This window comes from Anomaloglossus baeobatrachus, unplaced genomic scaffold (assembly GCF_048569485.1).
Source record: "Anomaloglossus baeobatrachus isolate aAnoBae1 unplaced genomic scaffold, aAnoBae1.hap1 Scaffold_70, whole genome shotgun sequence".
In the NCBI taxonomy this organism is placed as follows: domain Eukaryota; kingdom Metazoa; phylum Chordata; class Amphibia; order Anura; family Aromobatidae; genus Anomaloglossus; species Anomaloglossus baeobatrachus.
Genome location: NW_027445074.1, coordinates 773,188 through 781,267, shown reverse-complemented (window position 1 = coordinate 781,267; position 8,080 = coordinate 773,188). Strand labels below are relative to the sequence as shown.

At 46.9% G+C, this 8,080-nt stretch overlaps 1 pseudogene; it reads right to left on the bottom strand.

The window, feature by feature from the left end:
• Positions 1 to 7,408: 7,408 nt before the first annotated feature.
• Positions 7,409 to 7,614, bottom strand: LOC142286891 (U2 spliceosomal RNA; annotated as a pseudogene).
• Between the last annotated feature and the right edge of the window lie 466 nt (positions 7,615 to 8,080).

The window sequence follows — 8,080 nt, the reverse complement described above, 5'->3', positions numbered from 1 at the left end:
GCAAAAAAGGTTTTGTCTGTGGGGAAAGTGCAGCAGCACTGAATACACGTTCAGAGACAACGCTGGCAGCTGGACACGACAAAATCTCCAAGGCGTAACTGGAGAGCTCTGGCCATTTTTCTAGGTTTGAAGCCCAAAAGGAGCAAGGTTCCAGTTGCACAGTCATGGCATCGATGTTCATTTGGAGATACTCCTGTATCATCCTCTCCAGCCGTTGAGTATGTGTCAGACTTGTTGTCTCTGGTGGCCTTGCAAAAGAGGGTCTAAAAAAATTATGAAAAGATTCCATAAAATTGCTGTTACCGGCACCAGATACGGTCCTACTGGTACGGGTAGACTGTTGAAGATGACGAGACCGTCCCATGTTTGTCAAGTTACAACTGGGAGATTCCCTCCCTGCACCTGCACGGTTGTTTGGTGGAAAAGCCGAGCTAAGATCGAGTAACAGCTTCTGCTGATACTCCTGCATACGTGCGTCCCTTTCTATGGCTGGAATTATGTCACAAAATTTGGACTTGTACCGGGGATCTAATAGTGTGGCAATCCAGTAGTCATCATCACTTCTAATTTTGACAATACGACTGTCATGTTGGAGGTAGTGCAACAAAAAGGCACTCATGTGTCTTGCGCAGCCATGCGGACCAAGTCCACGCTGTGTTTGTGGCATAGAGGTGCTACCCGTTCTTTCTTCCTCTGACATCTCCCCCCAACCTCTTTCAACTGAAATTTGACCAAGGTCTCCCTCATCCGCTGAGTCTTCCATGTCCATGGACAGTTCGTCCTCCATTTCTTCATGTTCTCCTGCACCTTGCTCAACATTTCGCCTGCTACTATGCGCCCTTGTCGATCCCTGTTCCCCATGGTCCCATGCCTGCTGCGTTGGTGATGATGAACGTCTGGACCTTGGTGATGTTGTTGTCCCTTGCGCATATGAATCCTCCTGTAGTTCCTCCCCTTCATGTTGTCCCACCCCCTGACTCCGAATAGTGTTTAGCGTGTGCTCCAGCATGTAAATGACTGGAATCGTCATGCTGATAATGGCATTGTCAGAGCTAAACATATTCGTCGCCATGTCGAAACTGTGCAGAAGGGTGCATAGGTCCTTGATCTGAGACCACTCCATCAGGGTGATCTGCCCCACCTCTGCATCTCGTTGGCCCAGGCTATACGTCATGACGTATTGCACCAGGGCTCTGCGGTGCTGCCACAGTCGCTGTAACATGTGGAGAGTTGAATTCCAGCGTGTCGCCACATCGCATTTCAGGCGATGAACCGGCAGGCCGAAAGACTTCTGGAGCGATGCAAGTCGCTCTGCTGCGGCGCTTGAACGGCGGAAGTGAGCTGACAGTTTTCGTGCCCTGTTCAGAAGGCCATCTAGGCCGGGATAGTGTGTTAAAAATTGCTGGACGACAAGGTTCAACACGTGAGCCATACAAGGTACGTGTGTCACAATGCCCAGGCGAAGTGCCGCACCCAGGTTTGCAGCATTGTCGCACACGGCCTTACCAGGCTGCAGGTTGAGTGGAGACAACCATTTATTAAACTCGGACCGCAGAGCTGACCACAACTCCTCAGCTGTGTGACTCTTATTCCCAAGACATGTCAAGCTAAAGACCGCCTGATGCCGTTACGCTCTGCTGCCAGCATAGTAATGAGGCGTGCGTGATTCCTTCTGCGCAGTGAGAACGCTGGTGGCCTGACCAGGCAGGCTTGGGGCGGAGGTGGAGGACCCAGATGAGGTGGAGGATGCAGAAGCTGTGGCGGAACTTGGACAGACAGAGGATTGACACACAAGTCGTGGGGACGGCAAGACTTGTGCAGCAGACCCTTCACCATCTATCACCATAGTTACCCAGTGCCCAGTCAGCGACATGTAACGTCCCTGTCCATGCTTACTGGTCCAAGTATCGGTGGTGAAATGCACCCGTTCACACACAGAGTTTCTCAAGGAAGCGGTGATGTTGTGTGCGACATGCTGGTGTAGCACGGGCACACCTTTCTTAGAGAAGTAGTGGCGACTAGGCATCTGGTACTGGGGCACAGCGACAGACATAAGGTCTCTAAAATCCTGTGTGTCCACTAGGCGGAAAGGCAGCATTTCGGTAGCCAACAGCTTACAGAGGGATAGAGTCAACCTCTTAGCTTTGTCATGGGTCGGAGGAAGTGGCCTTTTATTTGACCACATCTGAGGGACAGAGATCTGGCTGCTGTGTGTAGACGGTGTTGAGTAGGGTGTCCCTGGAAAAATGCAGGTTTGTGAGGAAAGTGCAGGCGGAGACATGATGTTGCCTTCATCCAACGTTGGTGCTATCGATGTCTGAGAGAGCTGTACACACTCACTTGTTTCCCCTTCCAAACCAACTGACGACCTTACAAGCAAACTGCCTGTTGCGGTTACAGTGGTGGAAGTTTGGCGTGGAAAAACAGGTGTGACAGCTGTCCCCACAGTCCTAGAAGATGAAGAGCGCGCGGATGCACTGGAAGGGGCGGGCGGTGGATGGTTCGCTCTTGCAGCATTGCAGCACAGTGAGCTTCCCACCGGGACCTATGATATTTATTCATGTGACGATTCATGGAAGAAGTTGTCAAACTGCTGAGGTTTTGACCTCTACTAAGAGAATCATGACAAATTTTACATATCACATGATTTGGGCGATCTTTTTCTATGTCAAAAAAGGACCAGGCTAGGCAAGGCTTAGAGGCCATGCGACCTGTTGATCCACCCCGAATAATGCTCATAGGCAGAGTGGTGGCTGAGGATGCAGTTGTAGACGTGCTACCAGTGCTCCGACTCTGTCCAGGAAGGCGCAAGGTAACTTCGTCGTCGGTTGCATCCTCCTCCACCGCCTCTGTTGACCTCCTCGAGTGCCTGACTGGGGGTTGACAGTAGGTGGGATCTAGAACTTCATCATCAATTGTTGTGTTTGCACTCCCCTCCCCCTCAGACCGAGCCTCTTCTTGCCCTGACCGAATATTTAAGTTGTCATCCCAATCGGGTATCTGCGTCTCATCTTCATCAGTATGTTCCTCATTGTCTATAACCACAGGTGTTACAGTTTGTGACAAAGGGTCAACATTATGCTCAGAAACTTGGTCCTCACGGCCTGAATCAGAGTCACAAAGGTTCTGGGCATCACTGCAGACCATTTCCTGTTCTGTACTCACTGTAGCTTGGGAGCAGACCTCTGATTCCCAGGCTATAGTGTGACTGAACAGCTCTGCAGACTCAGCCATCTCAGTTCCACCATACTGTGCAGGGCTGATGGAGACTTCAGAGCTGGGAGAAATCAAGTGTGATTGGGATGACAACTCAGAGGACTGGTGTTTTTTGGATGCGGTACTTGAAGTGGCTGAGAGGGCACTTGTTGGACCACTTGAGATCCATTCAAGCATTTTCCTTTTTTGCCCATCATCTACCTTTCTTCCTGTTGTTCGTGTCCGTAAAAAAGGGAGCACATCGGATTGTCCACGGTAAGTAGTAGACATCTTACTTTTGCTGGTAGATGGTCTATCTTCAGCAGATGATAATGGAGCTTTGCCACTTTCCCCACAGACAAAACCTTTTTTGCCTTTTCCACCACGCCTCTTCCCCTTTCCACCAGCATCTGTCATTTTGCCACTCATGTTGATTGCGACAAGATTGTGGACTGAAAATGTGGTAGTAAAAATTGAGAGGTGGTGAAGATTGCAGTGGTGGTCTAGCTTTATTAACAGCAGAATAATAAAGAATAAATATCCCTGACAATGCAACTTAGTTATAATGAGTTGGAGTGTGCAACGCAGGCAGATGCGCTCTGCAAATGTCTTGGCACTAGTGGGACTATAGCAAAGTCCAATAGCCACGTATAGGATGCCACTAGGTACACTGAGTGTTTGCTAGTATAATGGCTAAGTTAAAATTAGTTGGAGTGTGCAACGCAGGCAGATGCGCTCTGCAAATGTCTTGGCACTAGTGGGACTATAGCAAAGTCCAATAGCCACGTATAGGATGCCACTAGGTACACTGAGTGTTTGCTAGTATAATGGCTTACTTATAATTAGTTGGAGTGTGCAACGCAGGCAGATGCGCTCTGCAAATGTCTTGGCACTAGTGGGACTATAGCAAAGTCCAATAGCCACGTATAGGATGCCACTAGGTACACTGAGTGTTTGCTAGTATAATGGCTAAGTTAAAATTAGTTGGAGTGTGCAACGCAGGCAGATGCGCTCTGCAAATGTCTTGGCACTAGTGGGACTATAGCAAAGTCCAATAGCCACGTATAGGATGCCACTAGGTACACTGAGTGTTTGCTAGTATAATGGCTTACTTATAATTAGTTGGAGTGTGCAACGCAGGCAGATGCGCTCTGCAAATGTCTTGGCACTAGTGGGACTATAGCAAAGTCCAATAGCCACGTATAGGATGCCACTAGGTACACTGAGTGTTTGCTAGTATAATGGCTTACTTATAATTAGTTGGAGTGTGCAACGCAGGCAGATGCGCTCTGCAAATGTCTTGGCACTAGTGGGACTATAGCAAAGTCCAATAGCCACAGATAGGATGCCACTAGGTACACTGAGTGTTTGCTAGTATAATGGCTTACTTATAATTAGTTGGAGTGTGCAACGCAGGCAGATGCGCTCTGCAAATGTCTTGGCACTAGTGGGACTATAGCAAGGTCCAATAGCCACGTATAGGATGCCACTAGGTACACTGAGTGTTTGCTAGTATAATGGCTTACTTATAATTAGTTGGAGTGTGCAACGCAGGCAGATGCGCTCTGCAAATGTCTTGGCACTAGTGGGACTATAGCAAAGTCCAATAGCCACGTATAGGATGCCACTAGGTACACTGAGTGTTTGCTAGTATAATGGCTAAGTTAAAATTAGTTGGAGTGTGCAACGCAGGCAGATGCGCTCTGCAAATGTCTTGGCACTAGTGGGACTATAGCAAAATCCAATAGCCACGTATAGGATGCCACTAGGTACACTGAGTGTTTGCTAGTAAAATTGCTTAGTTTAAAAAAGTTGGAGTGTGCAATGCAGGCAGACGTGCTCTGCAAATGTCTTTGCACTAGTGGGACTATAGCAAGGTCCAATAGCCACGAATAGGATGCCACTAGGTACACTGATTGTTTGCTAGTATAATGGCTTACTTATAATTAGTTGGAGTGTGCAACGCAGGCAGATGCGCTCTGCAAATGTCTTGGCACTAGTGGGACTATAGCAAGGTCCAATAGCCACGAATAGGATGCCACTAGGTACACTGAGTGTTTGCTAGTATATATGGCAAAATTATAGATGGAAAGGGAGAAGGGGAGGGGGGGAGAGAGGAGGCTGTAATTGACTACAAGGGTATGAGTTATGAGTGATCATAGGGATAGTGTTACATAAGTGGAAATACCTATGGAGGACCGGATGTGTAAGCGCATACCTTATACAAACCTATAGAGTGCTGATGGGTGAGAGTGTGATGTTAGATATAAGACATCCTATAGTGAATAGTGAGCCGTAATCAAGTGCAACAGGGATATTTCACGTGACTATGGGAACATGGAAGGTAAAGAAAGGGGAGAAAAAACTGTTAGACAAGGTAATCAGACATAATGTAACCAGTTGATCAGACATGACAAACATGACAAATAAAAAACAAGGAAGAATGGAACTCCATACATAGTGGAACCATATATAGTGTGAACACGAAAAAGAACCGGGCGTTAGAAAAAATGTGCACGGCCCAATGAATCAAGTCGGTTCTTCATATTCATGGTTTAAGCCCTTGGGTTCCAACGTGCCCAGAGTATATATCCAGAAAGATTCCCTTTCTTTGAGCTTCCTAATTCTATTGCCTCCTCTGCGTATGGCTGGGACATGTTCGATGACTTGGAATCTTAATTGGGCCACTGTGTGATTATGCGTCACAAAATGGTGTGGGACTGGTAATAGAATCTGCTTACAATGTATTGTTGACTTGTGCTTAGCACAAAAAAAGGGAATCTTTCTGGATATGTACTCTGGACACATTAAAACCCAAGGGCTTAAACCGTGAATATGAAGTACAGACTTGATTCATTGGGCCGTGCACCATGTCACCATGTGTGCAATTGCATTGTCCAATGGCTCACAATGGTTATGCGTTTTCATTGGATGGATAATCGAAGCCATGTTTTTTTCCTTTCTCTTGGGTTTGTTGTGTGAGTAGCCTATAGGATTAAGTTAGTTACCGCAGGCAGTGGATTTAGCTTCCTGTCTTTGGTCCAGTGGTAGATTGATTGTTTGGTCTATGAGCTGTTATGGGTTTTAATCCAGGTGAATGCCCATGGGCTGCCTATAACTGTGTGAAATATGTAGTTTTACTGGGCTGGGATGAGAGAATCCATCGAAGCATGGTGTAGGGATTGTGGTTCCTGTGTGCTAAGAAGAAAGGCTAGCACCAGCCAGAAAGCCCCATTACAGCCAATAATCAACCGCTAGCCGCTGGAACTCGTTGCTCTAGATCATGTCAAACTCTCACCGAGCAGGAATAGATACATTAGCCCACCATCCCACCCAAAGAGCAACTTCTGCTGCGCAGCTGGCTTTCTAGGCAGCAGCGCTATTGTGATGTCAGCGGGGGACATTGTGACAAGCCAGTGTTCCGTCACTTCATGTTGTGCACTGTTCAAACGGAAAATACATCAACAGGCAGACTACAGAAAAGCTTACTGACAAAGGATAGAGAGGGGCTTTCTCAGAGGGCTTTTTACAGTTTGTCTATTCCCAATTAGCCGTTTAAGTATGCTTAATGAAAGTACTAATTCTTTCATAGGCCGCCCATTCTTAGTATTTGACGTTCCTTATATTGCGGTATCAGGCTTCGCAGCAGGTTGCAAAACATTCATCACCCATGACTGTCCCCAATTGGGCTCAGAAGCTAAATGTCTATCATGACCTCTCTTTTTGAAAGTCCAAGAGCAAGCAAACTCTTCCTCCAGGAGAGGGAGCCAACAGATCACTAAAGACATCATCATTGCTCAAAGAAAACACCGAAAAACAATGGAAGCTTTAATTGGAGTGGAATCTGATAGACAGCACCTGATGCCAAGTCTGCATCTTCTAACACCTGCAGTCACTGCAGCAGCTGAATCCAATGTGTCCAAAAGGGATCTATTCTATTCAATTGCAAATGATCTAGATAAGACTGAGAATAAGATACTGCACGGGACATAGCAGAGTTGGTCAAGTTGAGTGGAGATGAGTTTGCTATTTGGCACAGCTTTTGCATCAATAAAGCAAGTAAAAGGTGTGAAAGATAAAAAAAAAGGGTGAAAGTGTGAAAAGTGAATTGGCCAAATTGAGGTGCATATAAAGTTTTTGCTTTCTTTCAATTCACTAATGAGGCTCATTTGAATCAGGTGAATTGAGTTCTGCTTTTGGAAACTCGGTTAAGAAGGGGTGCACCGGTCCTGGAGGTACTGCAATACCAGGTCAATGCGTGGAGTGGACAGAGCAAGATTTTTTCCATCTCCTTGTTCTAAAAATCCATTTAATATATGGTCCCTAGAGAGGGGACGTATCAGATATTAAACTGATAAGAACAGATTTAATTTTTTTTTTTTCTGTTTATCAGTAGGACTTCAAAATAACAAAGGTGATCGCCTCCCGTTGCCTGGGAACCGTCCAGGCACAAGAGGGCTATGTGTCACCAGAAGGCGCACACACTCCCTCAAGGCCGGCAGACGTGCAATCCCAGGCACCTTCCAGTACCGACCAAGGTAGCGTCCTCCGAAACTACACTTGATCTTAGCCAAAAGGCCGAGAAGCTATAACCCGAATTGGTTACGGCCTTGAGTGGCACCCTGGCCTATACCGGACACATCTTAGGGAGAGGGAGACAAACCCACGCCTACAGAAGACATTTTGTCACCCAAGCCAAACCCTTGAAAAGGCTGTTTTGCAGAGCAAAAACAAGGAGAATGGTACTTTTTGCAGCCGCCGCCCACTGCAATGAATCTGAATAACTCCTCCTTTTGGGCACAAGCACCTCCCCTCCCCCTTGCAGTCTTTCCAATTCATGATACAAAAAGACGGACGGACAGGACAGGACAGGACCATCTGCCTG